The 17,368-nt window shown below is 56.7% G+C and overlaps 2 long non-coding RNA genes across 2 annotated transcripts; both read left to right on the forward strand.

Annotated features, from left to right (window-relative positions):
* Positions 1 to 4,087: 4,087 nt before the first annotated feature.
* On the forward strand, positions 4,088 to 11,160 carry LOC111178541 (uncharacterized). The gene is made up of 3 exons (XR_016392576.1): positions 4,088 to 6,177; positions 6,793 to 10,291; positions 10,752 to 11,160. It is a non-coding gene; the product is annotated as an uncharacterized LOC111178541 (long non-coding RNA).
* Positions 11,161 to 11,163: 3 nt separating this feature from the next.
* On the forward strand, positions 11,164 to 16,161 carry LOC115802639 (uncharacterized). Its single transcript, XR_004023151.2, has 2 exons — positions 11,164 to 11,651; positions 11,909 to 16,161. It is a non-coding gene; the product is annotated as an uncharacterized LOC115802639 (long non-coding RNA).
* Positions 16,162 to 17,368: the final 1,207 nt, after the last annotated feature.

Genomic DNA, 17,368 nt, shown 5'->3' on the forward strand with positions numbered 1-17,368 from the left:
GCCACCTTCGCTCTAGGCTCCTGAGACATTTTGGTTGTATCACATTATTGTTTGAAAGAGAGAGAGAGAGAGAGAGAGAGAGAAAGAAAATAGACTCGTTTAGAGAAGCAAAAAGTTTCTTCTAGATGGGTGTAGTGGCTTAAATCTTCATATTCATGATTGACTAACCCTTAGTACATCCCAAGCTCTGGCCGGGAGGCCTTAGTACATCCCAAGCTCTGGCCGGGAGGTTGGGGCAAGGATGTGGGTTTGCCCCGAGCTGGGGGATAACACCTGCGCAGGTGGGCCCAGCAGGTGCCTGGGGGAAAAGAGGGGCTGGAAAGGCCCAGAAGCTTGAGGAAGGGAGCAGTAACTCCCATTGGAAGGTCATGGAGGTCTCCAAGGAGGAGAGGGCATTTGGGAAAGTCTGGAAAGAGGTCCAGGGGGAAAGTAGTGAGTGAGGAGGTGAGAACCTCATCCACTCCAGGCCCCAGGTGTGTGCAGCATGTGGTGCCAGGTGTGGGGGGGCGGCCTGCCCCCCCTCCCCCCCGTAGTCCTCTCTTGGGGACATGAGGGCTGGGCGCCAGATCTCCGGCAAGACCTCTTACATAGGCGGGTGGTGCCACATCCCTCACTCACACCTGGAAGTGAGCAAGTATGGCAGGTGTGGGTGGGTTAGGCCGTGGAGCCATGGGCACCCCGGGCTGTGCTGCTCACAGCCTGTACCTGCAAGCACACCTGCACCTGTTCACACACCTGCACACATCCCTGCCTGCACACCTGTCCTCTTCATGTCCTCCCAGTGCACTGGCGCCCCGGCTGCAGCAGCCCCGGGGCTCACTTTGTACAAGTGGTTCTTGCTTCAGCAAATAGGGGCGTCCTCCTGAGCAGGGGCACTTGGTCTCCGAGAACAGAGGCTGCAGAGAATCACCTGATCTGGCTCCTTGACCTCGGGGTGTCGGTCATAACAGGAGCCCTGTGCCTATTTTCAGCACTTAAATTGATAAGGCCGGGAACTTGTATTGGAGCATAGGGCTTTTATAAGCCACTTGATTTTAGAGACTCAATAAGGAGGGTGTATCTCTTAAGACAAGGGGTGGAAAGTAGCTCCTGGGCTTGAGGAAGGGCTTCTGAGTCAGGACTCTGCGCTCAGAACTGGGCGTGCAGCCCTTGCTTCCCGGAAAGCATGTTTAGTCCGAGTTGAACAGCATATATTTCACGTCATCGTGTGTTTTTAGAATGACGCCCATTTTTCTGGCCTCGCCACGCGGCATGTGGGATCTTAGTTCCCTGACCAGGGATGGAACCTGCGCCCCCAGCAGTGGAAGCACAGAGCCCTAACCACTAGACCACCAGGGAATTCCCAAATGACCCCCCAGTTAGAACAGGCATTGAAAACCCAAAATGAATCCGATTCTTCTGCAGTTGTATTCTTCAAGCTGTAAAGGAAATACTTTCATACCGTTCAGCTGTGCCAATCCCCGTGATAGGGCAAACTTGTCTGATATGAGCGGGGTTGTTTTCTGACCGTGGTCTCAGCAATTCTCCTTTCACCCGGGCTCAGAATTAAAGGGTCATCCTGGAAACCCTCTTGTAACCAATGGTGATCTCACCGTTGGGACAAGTTGACCCAAGTCCCAAGTCTTTTTTAGTCATGGGAGTTACATTCTGTGACACAGCAAGACAGCAGAGCGGGGTCAGGAGCGTGGGTTCTGCCGTGACCTTGGGAGGGACCGCCTCTGTCTGCCTCACTTTCCTCCCTCATCTGCAAAATAAGGATGGAGCTGAGCCTGTCTGCAGGGTTTCTGTGAAGCCCCGAGTGAGCGCAGGGGAGGTGCCTGGAAGGGCGTGGAAGGGTGCCTGGCGTGGCCTGTGCTCTGAAGCCCCCAAGGTCTTCATCAGTGCTCGTCTGCCAGAGTCAGTGCTCTTTTCACAGAGAAGCGGGAATTTGGGGTGGACAGGAGCACATCCCTGAGTTCTCGGTAGAGTTTGTTTTGATGTGGTTGCGAAAACACAAGGTGTCAACTGCTTCATGAAGGTTAGGGAATCAGTTCTAGTTCTGAGAGTTGGGTCCTGGACGGCAAACGGGGTTTTGTGGACAGTTGGATGTGAGTTTTTTGTTTGTTTGGTTTTGTTTTTTGTTTTTTTGCGGTACGCGGGCCTCTCACTGCTGTGGCCTCTCCCGTTGCGGAGCACAGGCTCCGGACGCGCAGGCTCAGCGGCCACGGCTCACGGGCCCAGCCGCTCTGCGGCATGTGGGATCTTCCCGGACCGGGGCACGAACCCGTGTCCCCTGCATCGGCAGGCGGACTCTCAACCACTGCACCACCAGGGAAGCCCAGTTGGATGTGATTTTTGCTACTGACTAGATTACTGGGGAAAAGCAGTGCCAACTTTGTGTGTTTAGCAGAGAGCCCCAATTCTTACAGGAGAGGTGGTGTGTTTTGACGTGGGCATCTCCCCACCTTCTCTTTGAGCAAAGGACTTCCTCCACATTCACATACAGCTACGTGGGTCCTACTATGACCACATGCCCCGCATTCTTCATTTTCACAGTTTGGGTTTGTTCCTGTGTAACACACACGCATTTCTCTGGACATACATCCCCAGCACATGTGCACGGTGACATGACTTAGACATATGAACATGCTCGCTGACCAAGGGCGCCGGAACAAAGGCTGCCCCCCAGGGGCTGCTCGAGAGTTGGGGTTCGGGGTGGCCCTTTGCCACGAGGGGAACCTTGGACAAGTTAAGGGGGTCAGTGGGATGGCGTGTCTCAGGGGTCACTGCAGACAGCGTCTTCATGTCCAACCTTAGCAAAAGGTGGGCTCGCAGGAAGTTCTTAGTGAATGATCGCTGTCAGCGCAGGCATGAAACGCGTGAGCCGCTTCCGCATCTAAACCTGAAGTCCTGCTGTTCCTCGCTCACCGTGCCAACCACATGGACCTCCTCTTCCACGAGGTGGAACATCGTGGCCTGTGTTGGCTCAGGTGCCGCTCAGTGTTCGTGACTGTGGGCCTCCGTCCACCCCACAGCCTCTCAGGAACAAATTGCGCCGATGCGCTGTCGTCTTTTTATGATGTTATTCAAATTATTATTATTATTTTCAATTGCAGTTTGTTTCCTGTCTCTAAGTGTGACGTGCACTTTTATTTTAAACCATTAGCTCACACGTTTGACTCTCACAGGCATGCTGTGCTTTTGTGAGAAGTCAAAGTCGACAGGGGCTGAAGGCGGCCGCCTCTAAGCCTGGCTTCTAATTCCCCCCCTTTCTCACTGGGGTCCAAGGGCCTGGCTGCGTCCAGATCTTGTTGCCTCTTTGATGGTTGTCAGGAGGGTTACGGAGGTAATCACTAAGTAAATGGTCCAGCCTCATGCCTGTCCTGTCCCCGGGGGAGTGAGCTGGGGGAGGGGCTGGGGGGCGAGGGTAGGTGGGGTCTGGAGCCCCCAGTACGACCAGAGGGACCCACCTCCCGCATATGAAACCACCCGAGACAAACGGACATTGAGTCACACGTGGGTGGGCAGTAAGGTCTTCCGTCTTCCCTTTTTAAAAAGAAATCCGGGGAAAGGCTGCACACAGCAACACAGTATATTTGAGGCGAACTCGTGCAGTGTTCACAGTGTGGCTTATTGTTCTAAACCATCATTATGATTCATGAAGTGACTTCAACCAAACGGTTTAGGGCCACTTCCTCGTTCCTGGCATCCAGTGCCTCTTCGGAGGTGGGGGAGGGCATCGCGGCTGCACAGCACAACCTGGGGTTAAGGACATACGTCCCATGCGGCTAAGCGATCATGAAGAATTCTTGTAGGATCCCAACAGGTGTGATGGTGACAAGACCCACCCTATGAAGCGAACACAGGTAAAAACACAGGAACCCCGTGCAGCCCTTGTGTCTGCTCCCCCAGGTATTTCTGCAGCCACGGTCATACTTCACAGGCGTGAAGTGTGAAAATGCAGCTCCTTGCAGGTCCCACACTGGGTGATGGGATGGGTCTCCCCACACCCAAAAAGGGTGCCCAGGGACTTCCCTGGCGGTCCAGTGGTTAAAACTCCAGGCTTCCACTTGGAAGTCAGTTCCAAGACTTCCACTGCAGGGGGAGCGAGTTTGATCCCTGGTTGGGGAACTAGATCCCGCATGCCGTGTGGCCAAAAAAAAAAAAAAAAAATTCCTTGAACTGAATAAAAGTGAAAATACAACATATCAACTTAAAAAAACAAAACAAAACAAGCAAACAAAAAGAATGCCCAGTGAATTTGAATTCCAATGAATTCCCAGATGTCTGGGCCTGCTGTCTAAGCAATTAAGTCTTCAGGGTTAGGGCTTGGAGAGAAGAGGACAGACCCGGCCCCGAGGGCTTCGGAGGTGGAGTCCCTTGTCAGGTGACGCCTGTGCTGGGATCCCTGGGGACACACGTACGTTACACAGCCACTCCTCTTTATCCAAAGTCCAAATGTAAAGACACACTGTGAGAATGTGAACTAGTCAAACATTTTTCAGGGGCTTCCCTGGTGGCGCAGTGGTTGAGAGTCCGCCTGCCGATGCAGGGGACACGGGTTCGTGCCCCGGTCTGGGAAGATCCCACGTGCCGCGGAGTGGCTGGGCCCGTGAGCCATGGCCGCTGAGCCTGCGCGTCCGGAGCCTGTGCTCCGCAACGGGAGAGGCCACAACAGTGAGAGGTCGGCGTAACGTAAAAAAAAAAAAATAAAAAGACATTTTTCAAAAGGTCCTTTTTCCAGAAATGATTTCTTTCCTTGGAAGCGTATTCTACCTTGAGATATAAAGCTCTCAGTAACATCTGCAGGCAGGACAGACTTGCAGATTTACCCTCGTAGCATCCTTGCCATTTCCCTCTTCTTTTTTTGTCAATCCCCCCAAGCTGTATGTAACAAGGTTCTTAGGCTCCAACTTAAATCTTTCTACCTTAACCCTTAAAAAAAATTTTTTTTTTAGCCCAGTAGTAAAGAAAGTTTCTAGTGATAGGAGATTCAGTAGAAAATAAAATCTGTGGACATGTTACCATTTGGTGTTGCAAGCTCTTCCTTGGTTGACTGTGGACCACCCTACGGCGTCTTTGGGACCCACACGTTTACGTTCGAATCTCGGTTGTCTGAGTAACCAACCGTGGTATTTGTCACCGTGGGGGACACTAAGGTTTACTTTGGCAGTGGTTTCTTTCAGATCCTCAAAGCCAATTCGTTTCCTCTCCTCCAGGCATGGAAGGGATGCCCAGATGTCTGGTGCGGCTCCAGGACACAGATGGAGCGAGGCAGAGTGGACGGCGGTGTCCGTAGAGGAGATGCAGCCCCGGAGAGGAAGAAGGAGGGGGAGACTGAGGGGCAGTGGGGTCACCCCCCAGCACTGGACCAGGTGGGCACTCCCTTGGGGGCTGGGTTTGAGGGGATCGAGGTGAGAGGAAGGAAGTGACAGCACTCGTGGGGGCCCCGAGTTCCCCCATGAGCAGAGGGGAGTGAGCCACAGAGCACGGTGAGGGGACAGCAAGGGGGCCCAGGTGACAACTATGACAATTGCAGCGCCGGAGCCCGGTGCCTCTGCTCTAACCGTGCACGCAGTGAGAAAGTGCCAAAGTCAGAGAAGCAAACCCTCTTCCTTCCTCTTTCTGCCAGGAAGCCGCGGGGCCTGGCCCGAGGAGACTGGCCTCTGCCAGGTGTCCACCCCACTGCCACAGCATCCCCGGGAGGTGCTTCTCCCCATTGGCCAGAGAGTGATGCCCGTGTCCTCACCCACAACCCCCCGGCCCAGTCACCCTCAGGGCCCCTCTTTCCTGACCCTTCCAGAGCGTTCTCTGGGATGTGGGGTGAGGCCTAGGGGGTGCCCCCTCCCCTGGGCGAGGTCCTGGCTTCCACATGACCTCCCCACCCCCCAGGGCCCATTGCCCACATGGACCTCTGTGACCCTCAAGGCGGAAGAGTGAAGCAGGGTACCCCTGGGGCACCCAGGACCTGGCCGAGCCCGGAGGCTGAGGCAGGGTGAGAAGTTGGCACAGCTGAGGTCAAAGTGTTGCAGGTAAGAGAGTGAGGTGTGAGAGGATGGTCACCTCCCGGGTCCCATCTGAGTCCCGGGCACGGCTGCCGAGTGTGGATTCTTGGCTTCGCACAGGAAGGAATTCAAGAGCGAGCCGTGGTAGAGAAAGAAGGTTTATTCAGGGAGAAACACACTCCATAGACGGAAGGTGAGAGAAGCAAGAAACCGAGAGAGCCAGGGTACGGGGTTGTCAGTTTTTATAGGGCTGGGTAATTTCATAGGCTAGTGGGTAGGAGGGTTGGAGGGCTGGGAAGTTTCTGGGAATTGGGCGTCGCTCGCTTTGGGCCTTCCATGGTCACCCTCAGAACTCTCCTGGCTCCTGTGGGTGAGTCACGTAGCTGATGTGTTACAATGAGCGGATACTGGGGCTCGGGGTCTAGCGGAGGTCTGCTTGTCAGCCGTCTGGTTGTTCCAAGCAGCTTCTGTCGTGTCCTCGGGCTATGTCGTGCTTTTAAAGGCTGTGCCCTGCCCCCTTCCTGCCTCAGAAGGGCAGCCCTTCCGCAGGGCAAAGCGGAAGGAAACTTCCATAAGCTGTCAGTAAATGTGGCCTGGCTGGGCTGGGCTTGGGACTCTCTGTGTCCAAGGTGTGAACCAGCTGGGGAGCGGAGAGGGTGCGGCCCCAGGGCGGGCACTCCTCCCACATCTGACCTTGTCCTGCAGCTTTAGAGTGTTTGTGATATGTGGCCTCTCCTGTTCTCACTTCACACAGGTGTTCAGGGCCATCCTAATCTATTACTGTAACTGTGCACCTTTTCCCTTAAAGAAAGCACCTGCAGCTGTGTGAGCTCCAGACGCCGTGAGACACGGAACAGCCACCTTCTTCCCCAGTCCTGAGTAACGTCATGTGAAGGGCACCCCAGTGGCCTGCCTCGCTCTGGGGATGGCTCCCCGATGGCTCTGTTACCAAGGTCCGGTGGAACTCGCCGCTCAGGAGAAGGCGAGTTAAAATCGGCGACGCCTTGGGCGGCTGGAGTGACACAGTCAGGACGAGCCTGGCTGCGGACTAGGGGGCTGACCCGGCCGGGGCCTCTTGTCCGCACCCCGAGCTGGTCCTGAGCCATCCCCCGACCCTGTGCCTCTGTCCAGGGCGCGTCCCGAGCCGGCGGCCTCACTGCAGGCCGACCCTCCCTCTACCCACCGGACACGTGGCCAAGGCCTGTGCCGAGGAGCCCCTGCCGTCAGCAAACCCGGGGGAGCTGTGGCCGCGCTGTAGCCCTGCCGGCTGCACCTGAAGAAGGTGCCGGGGGCATCCCGGGCCCTCCCGCCCCACGGCCTGCACCTCCTGGGACCCCAGGGCTGGGCTGTTCTCGGAGCCACCCCTCCTGCCGCCCGACCCCGGGCCAGGACGCCGACCACACCGTGAAAGCTGCTCTCCGAACAGAACAGAACAGAGCAGCCGCCTGCCTCCCTCCAGGATGAGCCCTTTAAAGCTGGGGCGGTGGCCGTCACCGCCCTCCTGGGGCCCCTCTCACCAGCTCATCTGGTTCTCATCTCTGCTCCAGAACCTGAAACCTGCACGGAAGGAGCGTCATCTCCCGCCCACAGACACCCCTCATCAGTGGCGTCCGGGAGCTGGTTTGTGCCACCAGGCACTCTCAGCAGCTTTTCTCTGGGGGAAGCTCCTTGAGATGCAGCAGCGTCCGGTCCGCAAGCGGGCCGCCCTGCGTGGCCGGGGTGATGGCCCCACGCGTCACCTCACAGGTCAGAGGGGACAAATCTCGGCCCTCGGGCAAAAGCCGGGGAGTCCCCGCTTCTTACCGCTGACGCGTCCCCGAGGGCCAGCCGCCGAGGACAGGGGGAGGCCTGTTGATTCCTTCACTGGCTGTTCCAGCGTCTTGCCGGCCCTCCTGAGAGCCTCCATAAGGTCTGTTGAATAAACGGTTTAGAAAACAAATGAGTCCGGGGTGAAGAAAGAGCCTGTGATGGTAGCATAGCATTGAGAATGCACTGAATGCCACTGAACCATACACTTGAAAATGGTTAAAATGGTGAATTTTATTTTATGTTTATTTTACCACGTTAAAAAAAAACCCCACAAGTGAATGAGTGGCTAATTGTGCAAAGTGTAACCTTAAAGTTAAAAAAATTGGAGATTATTGGGCTTCCCTGGTGGCGCAGTGGTTGAGAGTCCGCCTGTCGATGCAGGGGACACAGGTTCGTTCCCCGGTCCGGGAGGATCCCACATGCCACGGAGCGGCTGGGCCCGTGAGCCATGGCCGCTGAGCCTGCGCGTCCCGAGCCTGTGCTCCGCAACGGGAGAGGCCACAACAGTGAGAGGCCCACGTACAGAAAAAAAAAAAAAAAAATTGGAGATTATCTTTGTGACTTTGGGATAGGAAAGGATTTCCTAACGAGTCCACAAAAATCACAAGCCAAAGAGACACCAGCACGTTTCATAACATTGTAAAGGTCTCGCTGTAAACCAGCTGAAGATAAAAGCCACAACTCAGCCAGGAAGTAGTTACAATGAGCATCATGGGAAAAGGACCAGCATCGTTCGATAATGTAAAGCAATTCTACACGGCTCTAAGAAAGCAAAACGACCCCAAATGGGGAAAGCTTACGCACAGGCAGCGCCCAAGAGAGGAAGCCCGCGGGGCAGGAAGAGACGAGAAGGTGCTTGGGCTTGCAGATCTATGGGAGACGCACCCAAGGAGATGTGGCATGAGAGGGGCTGGCAAGGTGGTGCTGGGGACCGGCCAGGACCCGGGGCGCGAGGCGAGCGCGGCCGCTCGGGAACCAGTGCGCAAACACCCAGTCGGTGAAGATGCACACGCCCTGTGGCCCAGGAACGACAGCCCTAGGGATACATCCCAGAGAAGCCCCGCAGCTGAGAAGACGCTTTATTGTGGAATTGTGAGAACTGGAGTGTCCAGCCAGGGTGCAGGTGGTAAGAGAAGTCAGCGGAGTCACGTCTGGAGCCCTGAGCTGTCGACTAGTAGCTGAGAAGGAGGTGCAGCCCCGGCTGCTGGCGGTGGGTAACAAGGCAGAGCTGGAGAACCACAGTGAATGGGGATTGTGTTTCGTGTTTAGAAGCACGGAAACAATCACAACCTAAGACCAAAGAAGAGAGGCACAGAGTTCCAGGGGGTGTCCTAAGGCTGCACTTTGGGTGGGGACTCGGACTCCTTCTAAGACATGAACAGATTTTGACAAGTAGATGCAGGAGGTGGTGAGACATCTCCTGAAAGTTGAAGCAACGGTAAATGACCCCAGCAGTAAATGGACGAAAGCAGATGGTGAGGGGAGCAGCACGAAGCTGGGGTCCGTCGGAGTCTCACTGTGGCAACTGCCGTCCTGCACAGGAAAGCAGACGGGCTGGACCCAGGAGGGGCTGTGACACCGAGACACCCACGGGTGTTTATGTAACTGGGAATGTACGTTTTAGGACGTGAGCTTTATTCTTTTCTTTTTTTCTTTTTTTGCAGTACGCGGGCCTCTCACTGTTGTGGCCTCTCCCGTTGCGGAGCACAGGCTCCGGACGCGCAGGCTCAGCGGCCACGGCTCACGGGCCCAGCCGCTCCGCGGCATGTGGGATCCTCCAGGACCGGGGCACCAACCCGCGCCCCCTGCATCGGCAGGCGGACCCCCAACCACTGCGCCACCAGGGAAGCCCGAGCTTTATTCTTTTGATCATGAAACTATGGCTTTTTATACTCGGTACTTTTAATTTTAATCTCCGGGCTTGAATTTTATTTTACGTTGGACGGTAAATCCCGACAGTAGGTTGTTAGACTGCTCACAGCGTTTACATGACTTGTTGTTTTAGATGCAGCTCCGCTGACAAGCTCTTTCACTTTAAGAATAAAATTAAAGAGAACTCACATCTCATCTGTCCTGCCGCGCTTCTGGCGGTGTCAGCATGTCTGTGGTCCACTCTCTTTCACAGGGTTTGTAATGTCAGCAAAAGGATTATTTCAGGCTGACACTTGGCACAGATGGTTCTCAGCCAAATGTGATTTTGAAGGGGAGGATTTGATCCCAATTATTCCATTCAGCTTTGTTGAAGGAGAGTGAGAAAAAAGAATTTACTCAGCTTCTGGTTCTGTAGTATTTTTATTTTAGATGCAACTGCAGTGACCCTGGCTGGCGGTGAGCTTTCAGCATGGACCGACATTTTGGCGACTTCGGAAAAAGAAACCTCGTTCGCACAATCCAGGGCTCTGGGAACGGCCGCCCCGCTTTCCTGCCGTGGCTGTGCTGTGCTGTTGACCCAACACAGATCCCTCTGTCCCCCGCTGGACAGCGGCCAGGCGGCCAAGGTCTGTGGAGCAGGACCACTCAGTGCGTGAGGCCAGCTCAGCCCTGGAAACCGCAGGGCAACAAAAAGCCTCTGTTCCTTCACGACAGGCTTTGCACAGCAAGGGTCCCGGCCTCTGCTCAGCCACGGGGATGGATTTGCAGATGGACCTGGCGGGAAAGCCCGCGGAGGGGGACAGGGTACCCGATTCTGGTTCAGTGGGGGGACTGGAGGAAGGGGACTCTGTCCCACGAATTTCTGCAGCACCTCCAAGTTCACGGGACCCTCACGACCACCTCTCCTTTCCTTCCTGAGGTGCTCGGTCCCGTGTTTAGTTTTCGGGGAGGGGGCACTGGCTCAGCCCCACAAACTCAGGATCAGGAACTTGGTTTGGGGGAGACCTCCATTCCTGCAGATTTTGTAGAATTGTTGTATTCAGTTCTCAATCCCTTTTTTTTTTTTTTTTGGCTTTGAAACCTTAGCTGTCTGGACGTTGCCTGGAAGGAAGTGGCGGGGGAGGATTCCCTGACCCCAAGGGGAAAGCATGTCTAGGGATGCCTGGACCTCAGCCAACACAGCCAAAGGGGCCGCTCTGGCCACCTGCCTCTCACCCCACCCAGAAGGGAGGGACCCGCCCCGCCCACACCCCACCCTGGACAGGTGAGACTGGCCGCAGGTGGTTAGCCACAGGCACATGACTGATGGGCCCATGGGGGGGGGGGCTGCAGAGGAAGCTTTGCAGTTCCCAGGGGGACGAGGCGGGCTTGTTTGGATAACTCTACAGCCTAGCAGGGACCTGAGGCGGACGCATCGGGCTGGGAGTTGGGGGGGCTGCAGCTGGTTCCCGATGGGGCTCGTGCTCTTTCAGGCCCTGGCACCTTAGAACATGGTGGGGCGGGGGGGGGGCTTGCCCACCACCGTGTGATCTTTCTAGGCTGTCTTGCCGTCCAGTCGACACAGCACAGTTCCCAGGACGGGGCGGTGCTGCATCTCAGGGGCGGAACCTGCTGGGCCCCATTTTCAGAAATCAGCGGAGCAGAAAGAGAAGAGGGCGCGTTTCCTGCTTCTCCTCTGGGCACAGTCCTCAGAGCGACGCCGGCCCAGGCCCTGTGGGGCAGGACTTGCAGCTGGCGGTCAGCCAGGGGGTGGGGGTGGGGCTGAGGGCTTGTCCCTCCAGGCAGACCCGCTGCAGCCCGGGTGGGCTCCCCGCAAGGGGTGTTCCACCCGCCTAACCCCGTTCCTCCCCTCTCTCCAACCAAAGCTTCAGGGAAGTTCCTTTTACACCGTCCTGCCCCTCTGAGGCCTAGGTAGGCACAGGACGGCTCTGAGTGGTTTCCAGGTGTTTTCACCTGAGCACACCTGTCCGCCGGTGTGTCCTGGAGGTGGGTGTGTTTTGAACTTAGCCACGTGGGGCTGGGAGGAGAACGGGAGACTGTGGAGGCGGGTGGCTGATGCAGGGCCCACGTGCCAAACAGAGGTTCTGCAGAGCCAGCCCTGGAATGTGGGCGCGGGGCGGGTGGGGTCACCGCGGGTCCCTGATCAGGGCTGGGGACTTGCCCCTCGGTGTCCTGATCTGCAGAGTGATGGGATTGGTCCCCCCACCCTGACACCTTTGCAAATTCTAACTGTGCTTTTCAAGGCTAAACACCTTCATCCGAGGCTCACCCCGAAGGCGACACCCTGGGTCCTGGTGAGACACCCCGCGGGGCTCAGGCCCCCACGGCCGCTGGTTAACCCGACGGCTGCTCCTTTCTGACTGTGCTGCATGGCGCACACAGCGCATTTTCTGCAGGACGGTCCAGTGGGTGAGGCTTTCAGTTATAGAACAGGGTAATCTGGAAGCTGTCTTTTCTGTCAAAACAAGGATTATACAACCTCGCAGTGATGATTCCTCAGTTTCAGAGTTTCTTTTTTTTTAACTGAGTGCTGCTTTTCTGTGTCTAACCACGTCTGGACTGCCAGGCCCTCACCACTGCATATGGGAAGCATGCCTTTTGAAAAGTTTCTAACGGTTTTGATTACACACTGAGGGACAGGAGGGAGGGGTGGCCTCCCGGGACCCAGCAGCATCGCTCCTTAGCTCACCAGGGAACCGGCTGGAGTGGACGGGCCCGTCTGCAGCGTGCTGGGTGGGAGGGCCAGGGGTATGTCCCGACGCGGTGGGAGTGCTGCTGGGAGGGTCACTGCGGGGCCGCAGTCGGGCAGGCCCCCACCCCGGCCCCGACTTCGGCAGAACCAGGTCCATCTCTGAATCCAGCCGCTCAGGGTGTTCCGTGCTGTGCTAAAATTTACTGAGCCACGGAATCTTAGGTTCCTTCCCGAAAATGGCTCTCAGGGGTTTCCCTGCATGAGGGTGTGTCAGGATGGGCCCTCCCTCTGCCAACAGTGGTAGCTTTCGGTTCCCACCAAATTTCGCCTGCTCCCAGGGTGAATTCCCGGCCCGTCTTGTCATTCTTCTTGAAGATGCCGTTTGTGACTCTGCTTGTGGAGAGCACAGGGCGGGCCTGGGCTTCGGGTGTTACGAAAACACCCGGGTTTTCGGGTGTGCCAGGATGGCCAGCGCCACAGCGGACGGGGCAGCGACTCCACCTGTGGTTTGTGATGCTGTGCAAACTGGCCGCCTTGCCTGACCTTTTCTCCATGGAATGAAGTCACCTGAGGGTCGCGTCCCTGCAAGTACACGGTCGGGTCCGGATGATTGAGGACCGTGTGGAATTCACGTGCAGGGGTGGGGCCTGGGCTGCAGGGTACCCCAGGCCGAGGGAAGGGGGTCATTTTACGTCCAAACCCTGACGCAGGTGTGGCGTCGCACCCTTCTCACAGGCCCAGGACGTCTTCAACAGACGAAGCTCTGGCTTTCAACCTGCCCCCCTCATGCCCCCTCCCCGCAGCTCAGGGCCGGCCCCTGGGACGTGGGAGCATGCTCCCAACGCAGCCAAGCTCAGGCTCTGACCGGGGTGGGGGGCGGGGTGTCACACGCAGGTGTGACCTGCTCAGGGAAGGCTGCCCGGAGGAAGAGGCCGCCGTGGGAGGCTGGGGGGACGAGGCTCCCGCAGGACTCAGGGCAGCACCTGGCAGGCAGGGGTCCGGGGCCCCGTCATCCCGTCCACAGCCAGGACCCTCCCAGGTCACATGTCGCAGGGGTGTGGGTGCAGGCCAGGGAAAGGCACCCACGGGCAGAGTGTGCGCGAGGTTTTACCAGAACGCGGCCTTGTCTGGCTCTTCTTGCATTCGCTGTGGCCGTTGTCCGCCCACATCAGGATGAGCGGTCATGGCAGGGACAGCCTGGCCGCAAACTGCAACAGCTCTGGGGCCAGCCCTGCACAGGCGTCTGTGGGTCTCCCGGGGCACCACTAGGGATAAGCAGGGTCCTGGCTGGCAGCAGGCGGCTGACCCCCACCAAAGATGGACGAAAGGGACCTTGAACAGTAGGGCCAGCGTCCAGGTGAGAGCAGGTGCAGGTGGGGGCCGGGCAGCATCACAGAGGCACGTGGGAAAGCCCTCACGTGCAGCAGGTTTGTGGCGCCCAGACCACCAAAGCCGAGGCTTCTGTGCCCGCCGTCCGCACCGGGCCCTCAGCAGAGGGGTCTCGGTCTCCTGGGACCCTCCCAAGGCGTCTGTGCCCCTTGGAGTTGAGAGGCAGTGCGATGCTCCCCGCTGGGGGGTTGGGGTCATTTCTGGACAAAGTCCCTAGAATCGGTGCTTTTGCAACTCCTTTCCTGGAGGAAGCCCACAGGCTCCCTCGGGGAACCCAAAGCCGCTCAGGGGACGCTGCCCGGGCCCCTGCTATGTGTCACTGTGACCTTTCAGCTCGGGAGGGTCTGCGGGGCTGAGGGGGAGGGGCCATCCTTCCCCCTCCCCTGCCGGAATGTCTGCGCTGCAAACAGGAACTTCGCCTTCTGGGGTCAGCTGACTCCTGGAAACGGCAGCACCGGGCCACGCAGTGCTGACCAAGGCCAGGATGTGGACGCGTCCGGTGTGAGGGGGCGGCTGGGGCGTGGGCAGGAGGCCGCCTTGTGGCCTTGAGACACCGTCCCCCCGACTCCAGTCCTACCCTTGGGGCGGAGACGTCGCCCCTTCAGCCACTGGACCTGTTCTGCTGGGAGGGCAGAGCCCCAGGTGACCCCGCCCAGGCTGGCTGTCCTGCCTGGTTGGAGAACCACATGTAAGACCCCGGGCCTTGCGCTGGGACTGCACTGAGTAGGGCTTTCGATGAACTGGGCGGACCCTGAGCAGCGGAGTCTGGGGGCCCTGCCGGAGGCCCTGACGTGGTTCCCAGACCTGTTTGTGACGGGCGCTGCCCCCCGCCCTGCCACCGGGAAAGTTCCTGAAAGTTTACGCCCCTCCATCCAGGAGCACCGCCGCTTCTCTGTAACCAGGATTATCAACCCTCGAACGTAGAGGAGAGTCTGGACCGCGGGTCTTTCGTTCTGCTGGCTCTTTGACTTCCGACTTCCTTGGCTCGACCACCGGTTCCTGGCCATCGAGCACGTGCAAAGCCAGTGTCCAGCGCTTTCTTCCCTGGAGCTCAGGCCAGCAGCCCTGCCCCTAGTCCTGGCGCTCTGGCCAGATGCTGTCTTTGTCTGGTCTTTTCCCCTCCTCCTTCAGATGCTCGGCTTGGTCTGCAGGTCCAGGCTTGGCGTCCAGGACACACAGGCCCACGAGGGCCGCCTGCATCCCCAGACAGAGCACGCACAGCTCCTGCTGTCCACCCAGGGCCTGGCGACCTCCTGGCATCGGCACATTGAGGTGGGTCTGCCCCCATGGAAACCGGCACCCTCGCCAAGTGGCGGACACCTCCGTCCAGGAGCCCTTCCTGATTTCCCCCACTCCTGGAAGCCTCTGGGGCGAGGGGAGCTGCCATCTCTCCACCCTCTCTGCCCAGCGCCCTCCCTCCTGGAGAGGCAGACCCTCTAGGAGTGAGTCTAAGCATTGTAGTTCCTTGTCCAGGGCCACAGCCAGGTCACAAGGGCACAAGGAATGTCATCACACCCACCCTGTCCACAGGGGGCTGATTCACTCTTGTTCCCAACGGCTGGGGTGCTGGTCTGAGGACCCCACAGTTCTCTGCCTTTGAGCTTTTTAGGAAGCCCGTGCTGTCTGGGGGTGGACGTCCCTCTGGCCACCTCTACTCAAGTGCAGCAGGGAAGGGGGACACCCAGAGCAGACCCAGTCCCTCCGGCTGCATCCGAGCCAGCTGTCTCTGAGTCATCGGCCTACGGGTGACCCACCGTCCCCTAAGCTCAGGTCGGCAACTTCCCTCCCAGCAGAAGACAAACGTGAAATACCGTACGTCAAAATTTGGAGAAGTAATTTCTGAGACAAGATTGAGTTTTTAAAGATTATAGTTTGGAGAACTCAGGTGCATCTAGTATTTTAACCGTTTCAGATTGCGGTGTTTTATTCTACCTGTGAAATACCATCAGTGCTCCACTTTCATTGTTATTTTAACCAGGAGCTTCATCTATGTGAAATAAAATTCATATTTTATGGCAAGACTGGAAAAATTTAAACATAAGAAATTTACTCTGCCCTTTGACCTCCCCTCTCCCCCAACTACGCATCTTGTATCTGCATTAGGGATGACCACAGCTCCCCACCGGCAGACACACCTGCTCGTCCGCGAGGAGCGACATCCTCCCAGCACCAGCAAGACAGCCCCTTAAAGAAAACATTCCTTCTTGATCTTTTAAGGGGCCACAATGACACTTAGCTCTAGACCGTGTAAACTGTCAATAATACGTCATTTAATGTACAGCCCTCTGTCTCAAAAAACTTAAACAACTGTGCCTGGGCTTCTAATGGGTGGAACAATTTTGGAGCTTTCTGAGAGGCTGTTCTTGGGTTAGAAGCCTCAGTTTGGCTCGAATAAAATTTTTCATTTCTCTCTTAGGTCGCCTGATTAATTTTTTTTTGTCGCCATCTATAGCATAATAATAACAACCATAGTGATGGTAAAACAACGAACAGTGTTGGAGTTTGCAAAGTGTTGTGTAAATTACCTCGGAGACCCAGCAGAGGCGGATGCGGGTTATCAGCTGTTTCACAGGTGGGGGCGCCTGACTCACAGGAGAGAAAACCTCCCAATGGCTTGGAGCTGAGGCTTCAGTGGGCATTGCATGGTGCTCAGGGGTGGCTGTGGCCTGGCCCATCTCCTGGTCTCTTTGTCTGTCTCAGAAATATTCCTTGAGCCAACTTTCCCCATAAGGTGAATTACAGAATCAGAATAGTGCTTGGAATATCTCAGCCTTTGAAGAAATTCCTAAAAGGGGAAAGTTTTATCTGAATTCCCCTAAAACATGTAGATGTTAGAGATAAGACTTTAAGACAATCTCTAGCAAATTAAGGTTAAAAGTTCTGTGAAAGAATAACGATTCTCCAGGAAGCAATCATGCCTGGAACATACCTCACAAGGTCTGGCAGGTGCCATCTTTTTTTTTTTTTGGCCTCACGGTAAGCGGGATGTTAGTTCTTCGACCAGGGACTGAACCATGCCTCCTGCAGTGGAAGCGCAGAGTCCTGACCACTGGACCGCCAGGGAATTACCAAAAGATTTTTTTTTAGTCGCCATCCTTAAGGAAAAAGGGGGTCTCCTCAGTAGGCGGGATTCCCATGCTGCTGTAGCTATTCCCAGCAGAGCCCTGTTTGGGCCTCTCTAGCTTTCGCTGTAGTGACAGTGCAATTCTGAAGGTGGGTTGAAGGCATGGCTTTCCCCAGCACCCACAGGCTGCTGTGCCCCATCTCTGCTGCTCCCTTCGATGAGGCAAGGCAGTGTGTGGACTCATGGCCGTCTCACCGCCCGTTATTGGGTGGCCCTTCGGCCTAAAGGTGACAGACTGTGTGCCAAGCCCCACGTCCCCTCGTCTCTCGCTGGCAGGGCCATGGAGGCCGGAGTGAGATTTCATCCTCAAAAGGCCCCTTGGGGTTCACGGTCAGGCAGTAACTATTTACAGAATACCCACGGGACACCAGGCGCTGGGCTGGTTCCAGCAGGTGTGCTCCTGGCTGTGTCACTGCAGCCCTCGGAAGAGGGTGTCTGCTCCAGGACCTGCCTGGTGGGCCCGCTGCCGACCCCTTGTCCCCCTCCTGGCTGCCTTTG

The sequence above is a fragment of the Delphinapterus leucas genome, chromosome 3 (genome assembly GCF_059928025.1).
Source record: "Delphinapterus leucas isolate spDelLeu-1000000601 "Yukka" chromosome 3, BTC_Dleu_Yukka2, whole genome shotgun sequence".
Classification (NCBI taxonomy): Eukaryota; Metazoa; Chordata; class Mammalia; order Artiodactyla; family Monodontidae; genus Delphinapterus; species Delphinapterus leucas.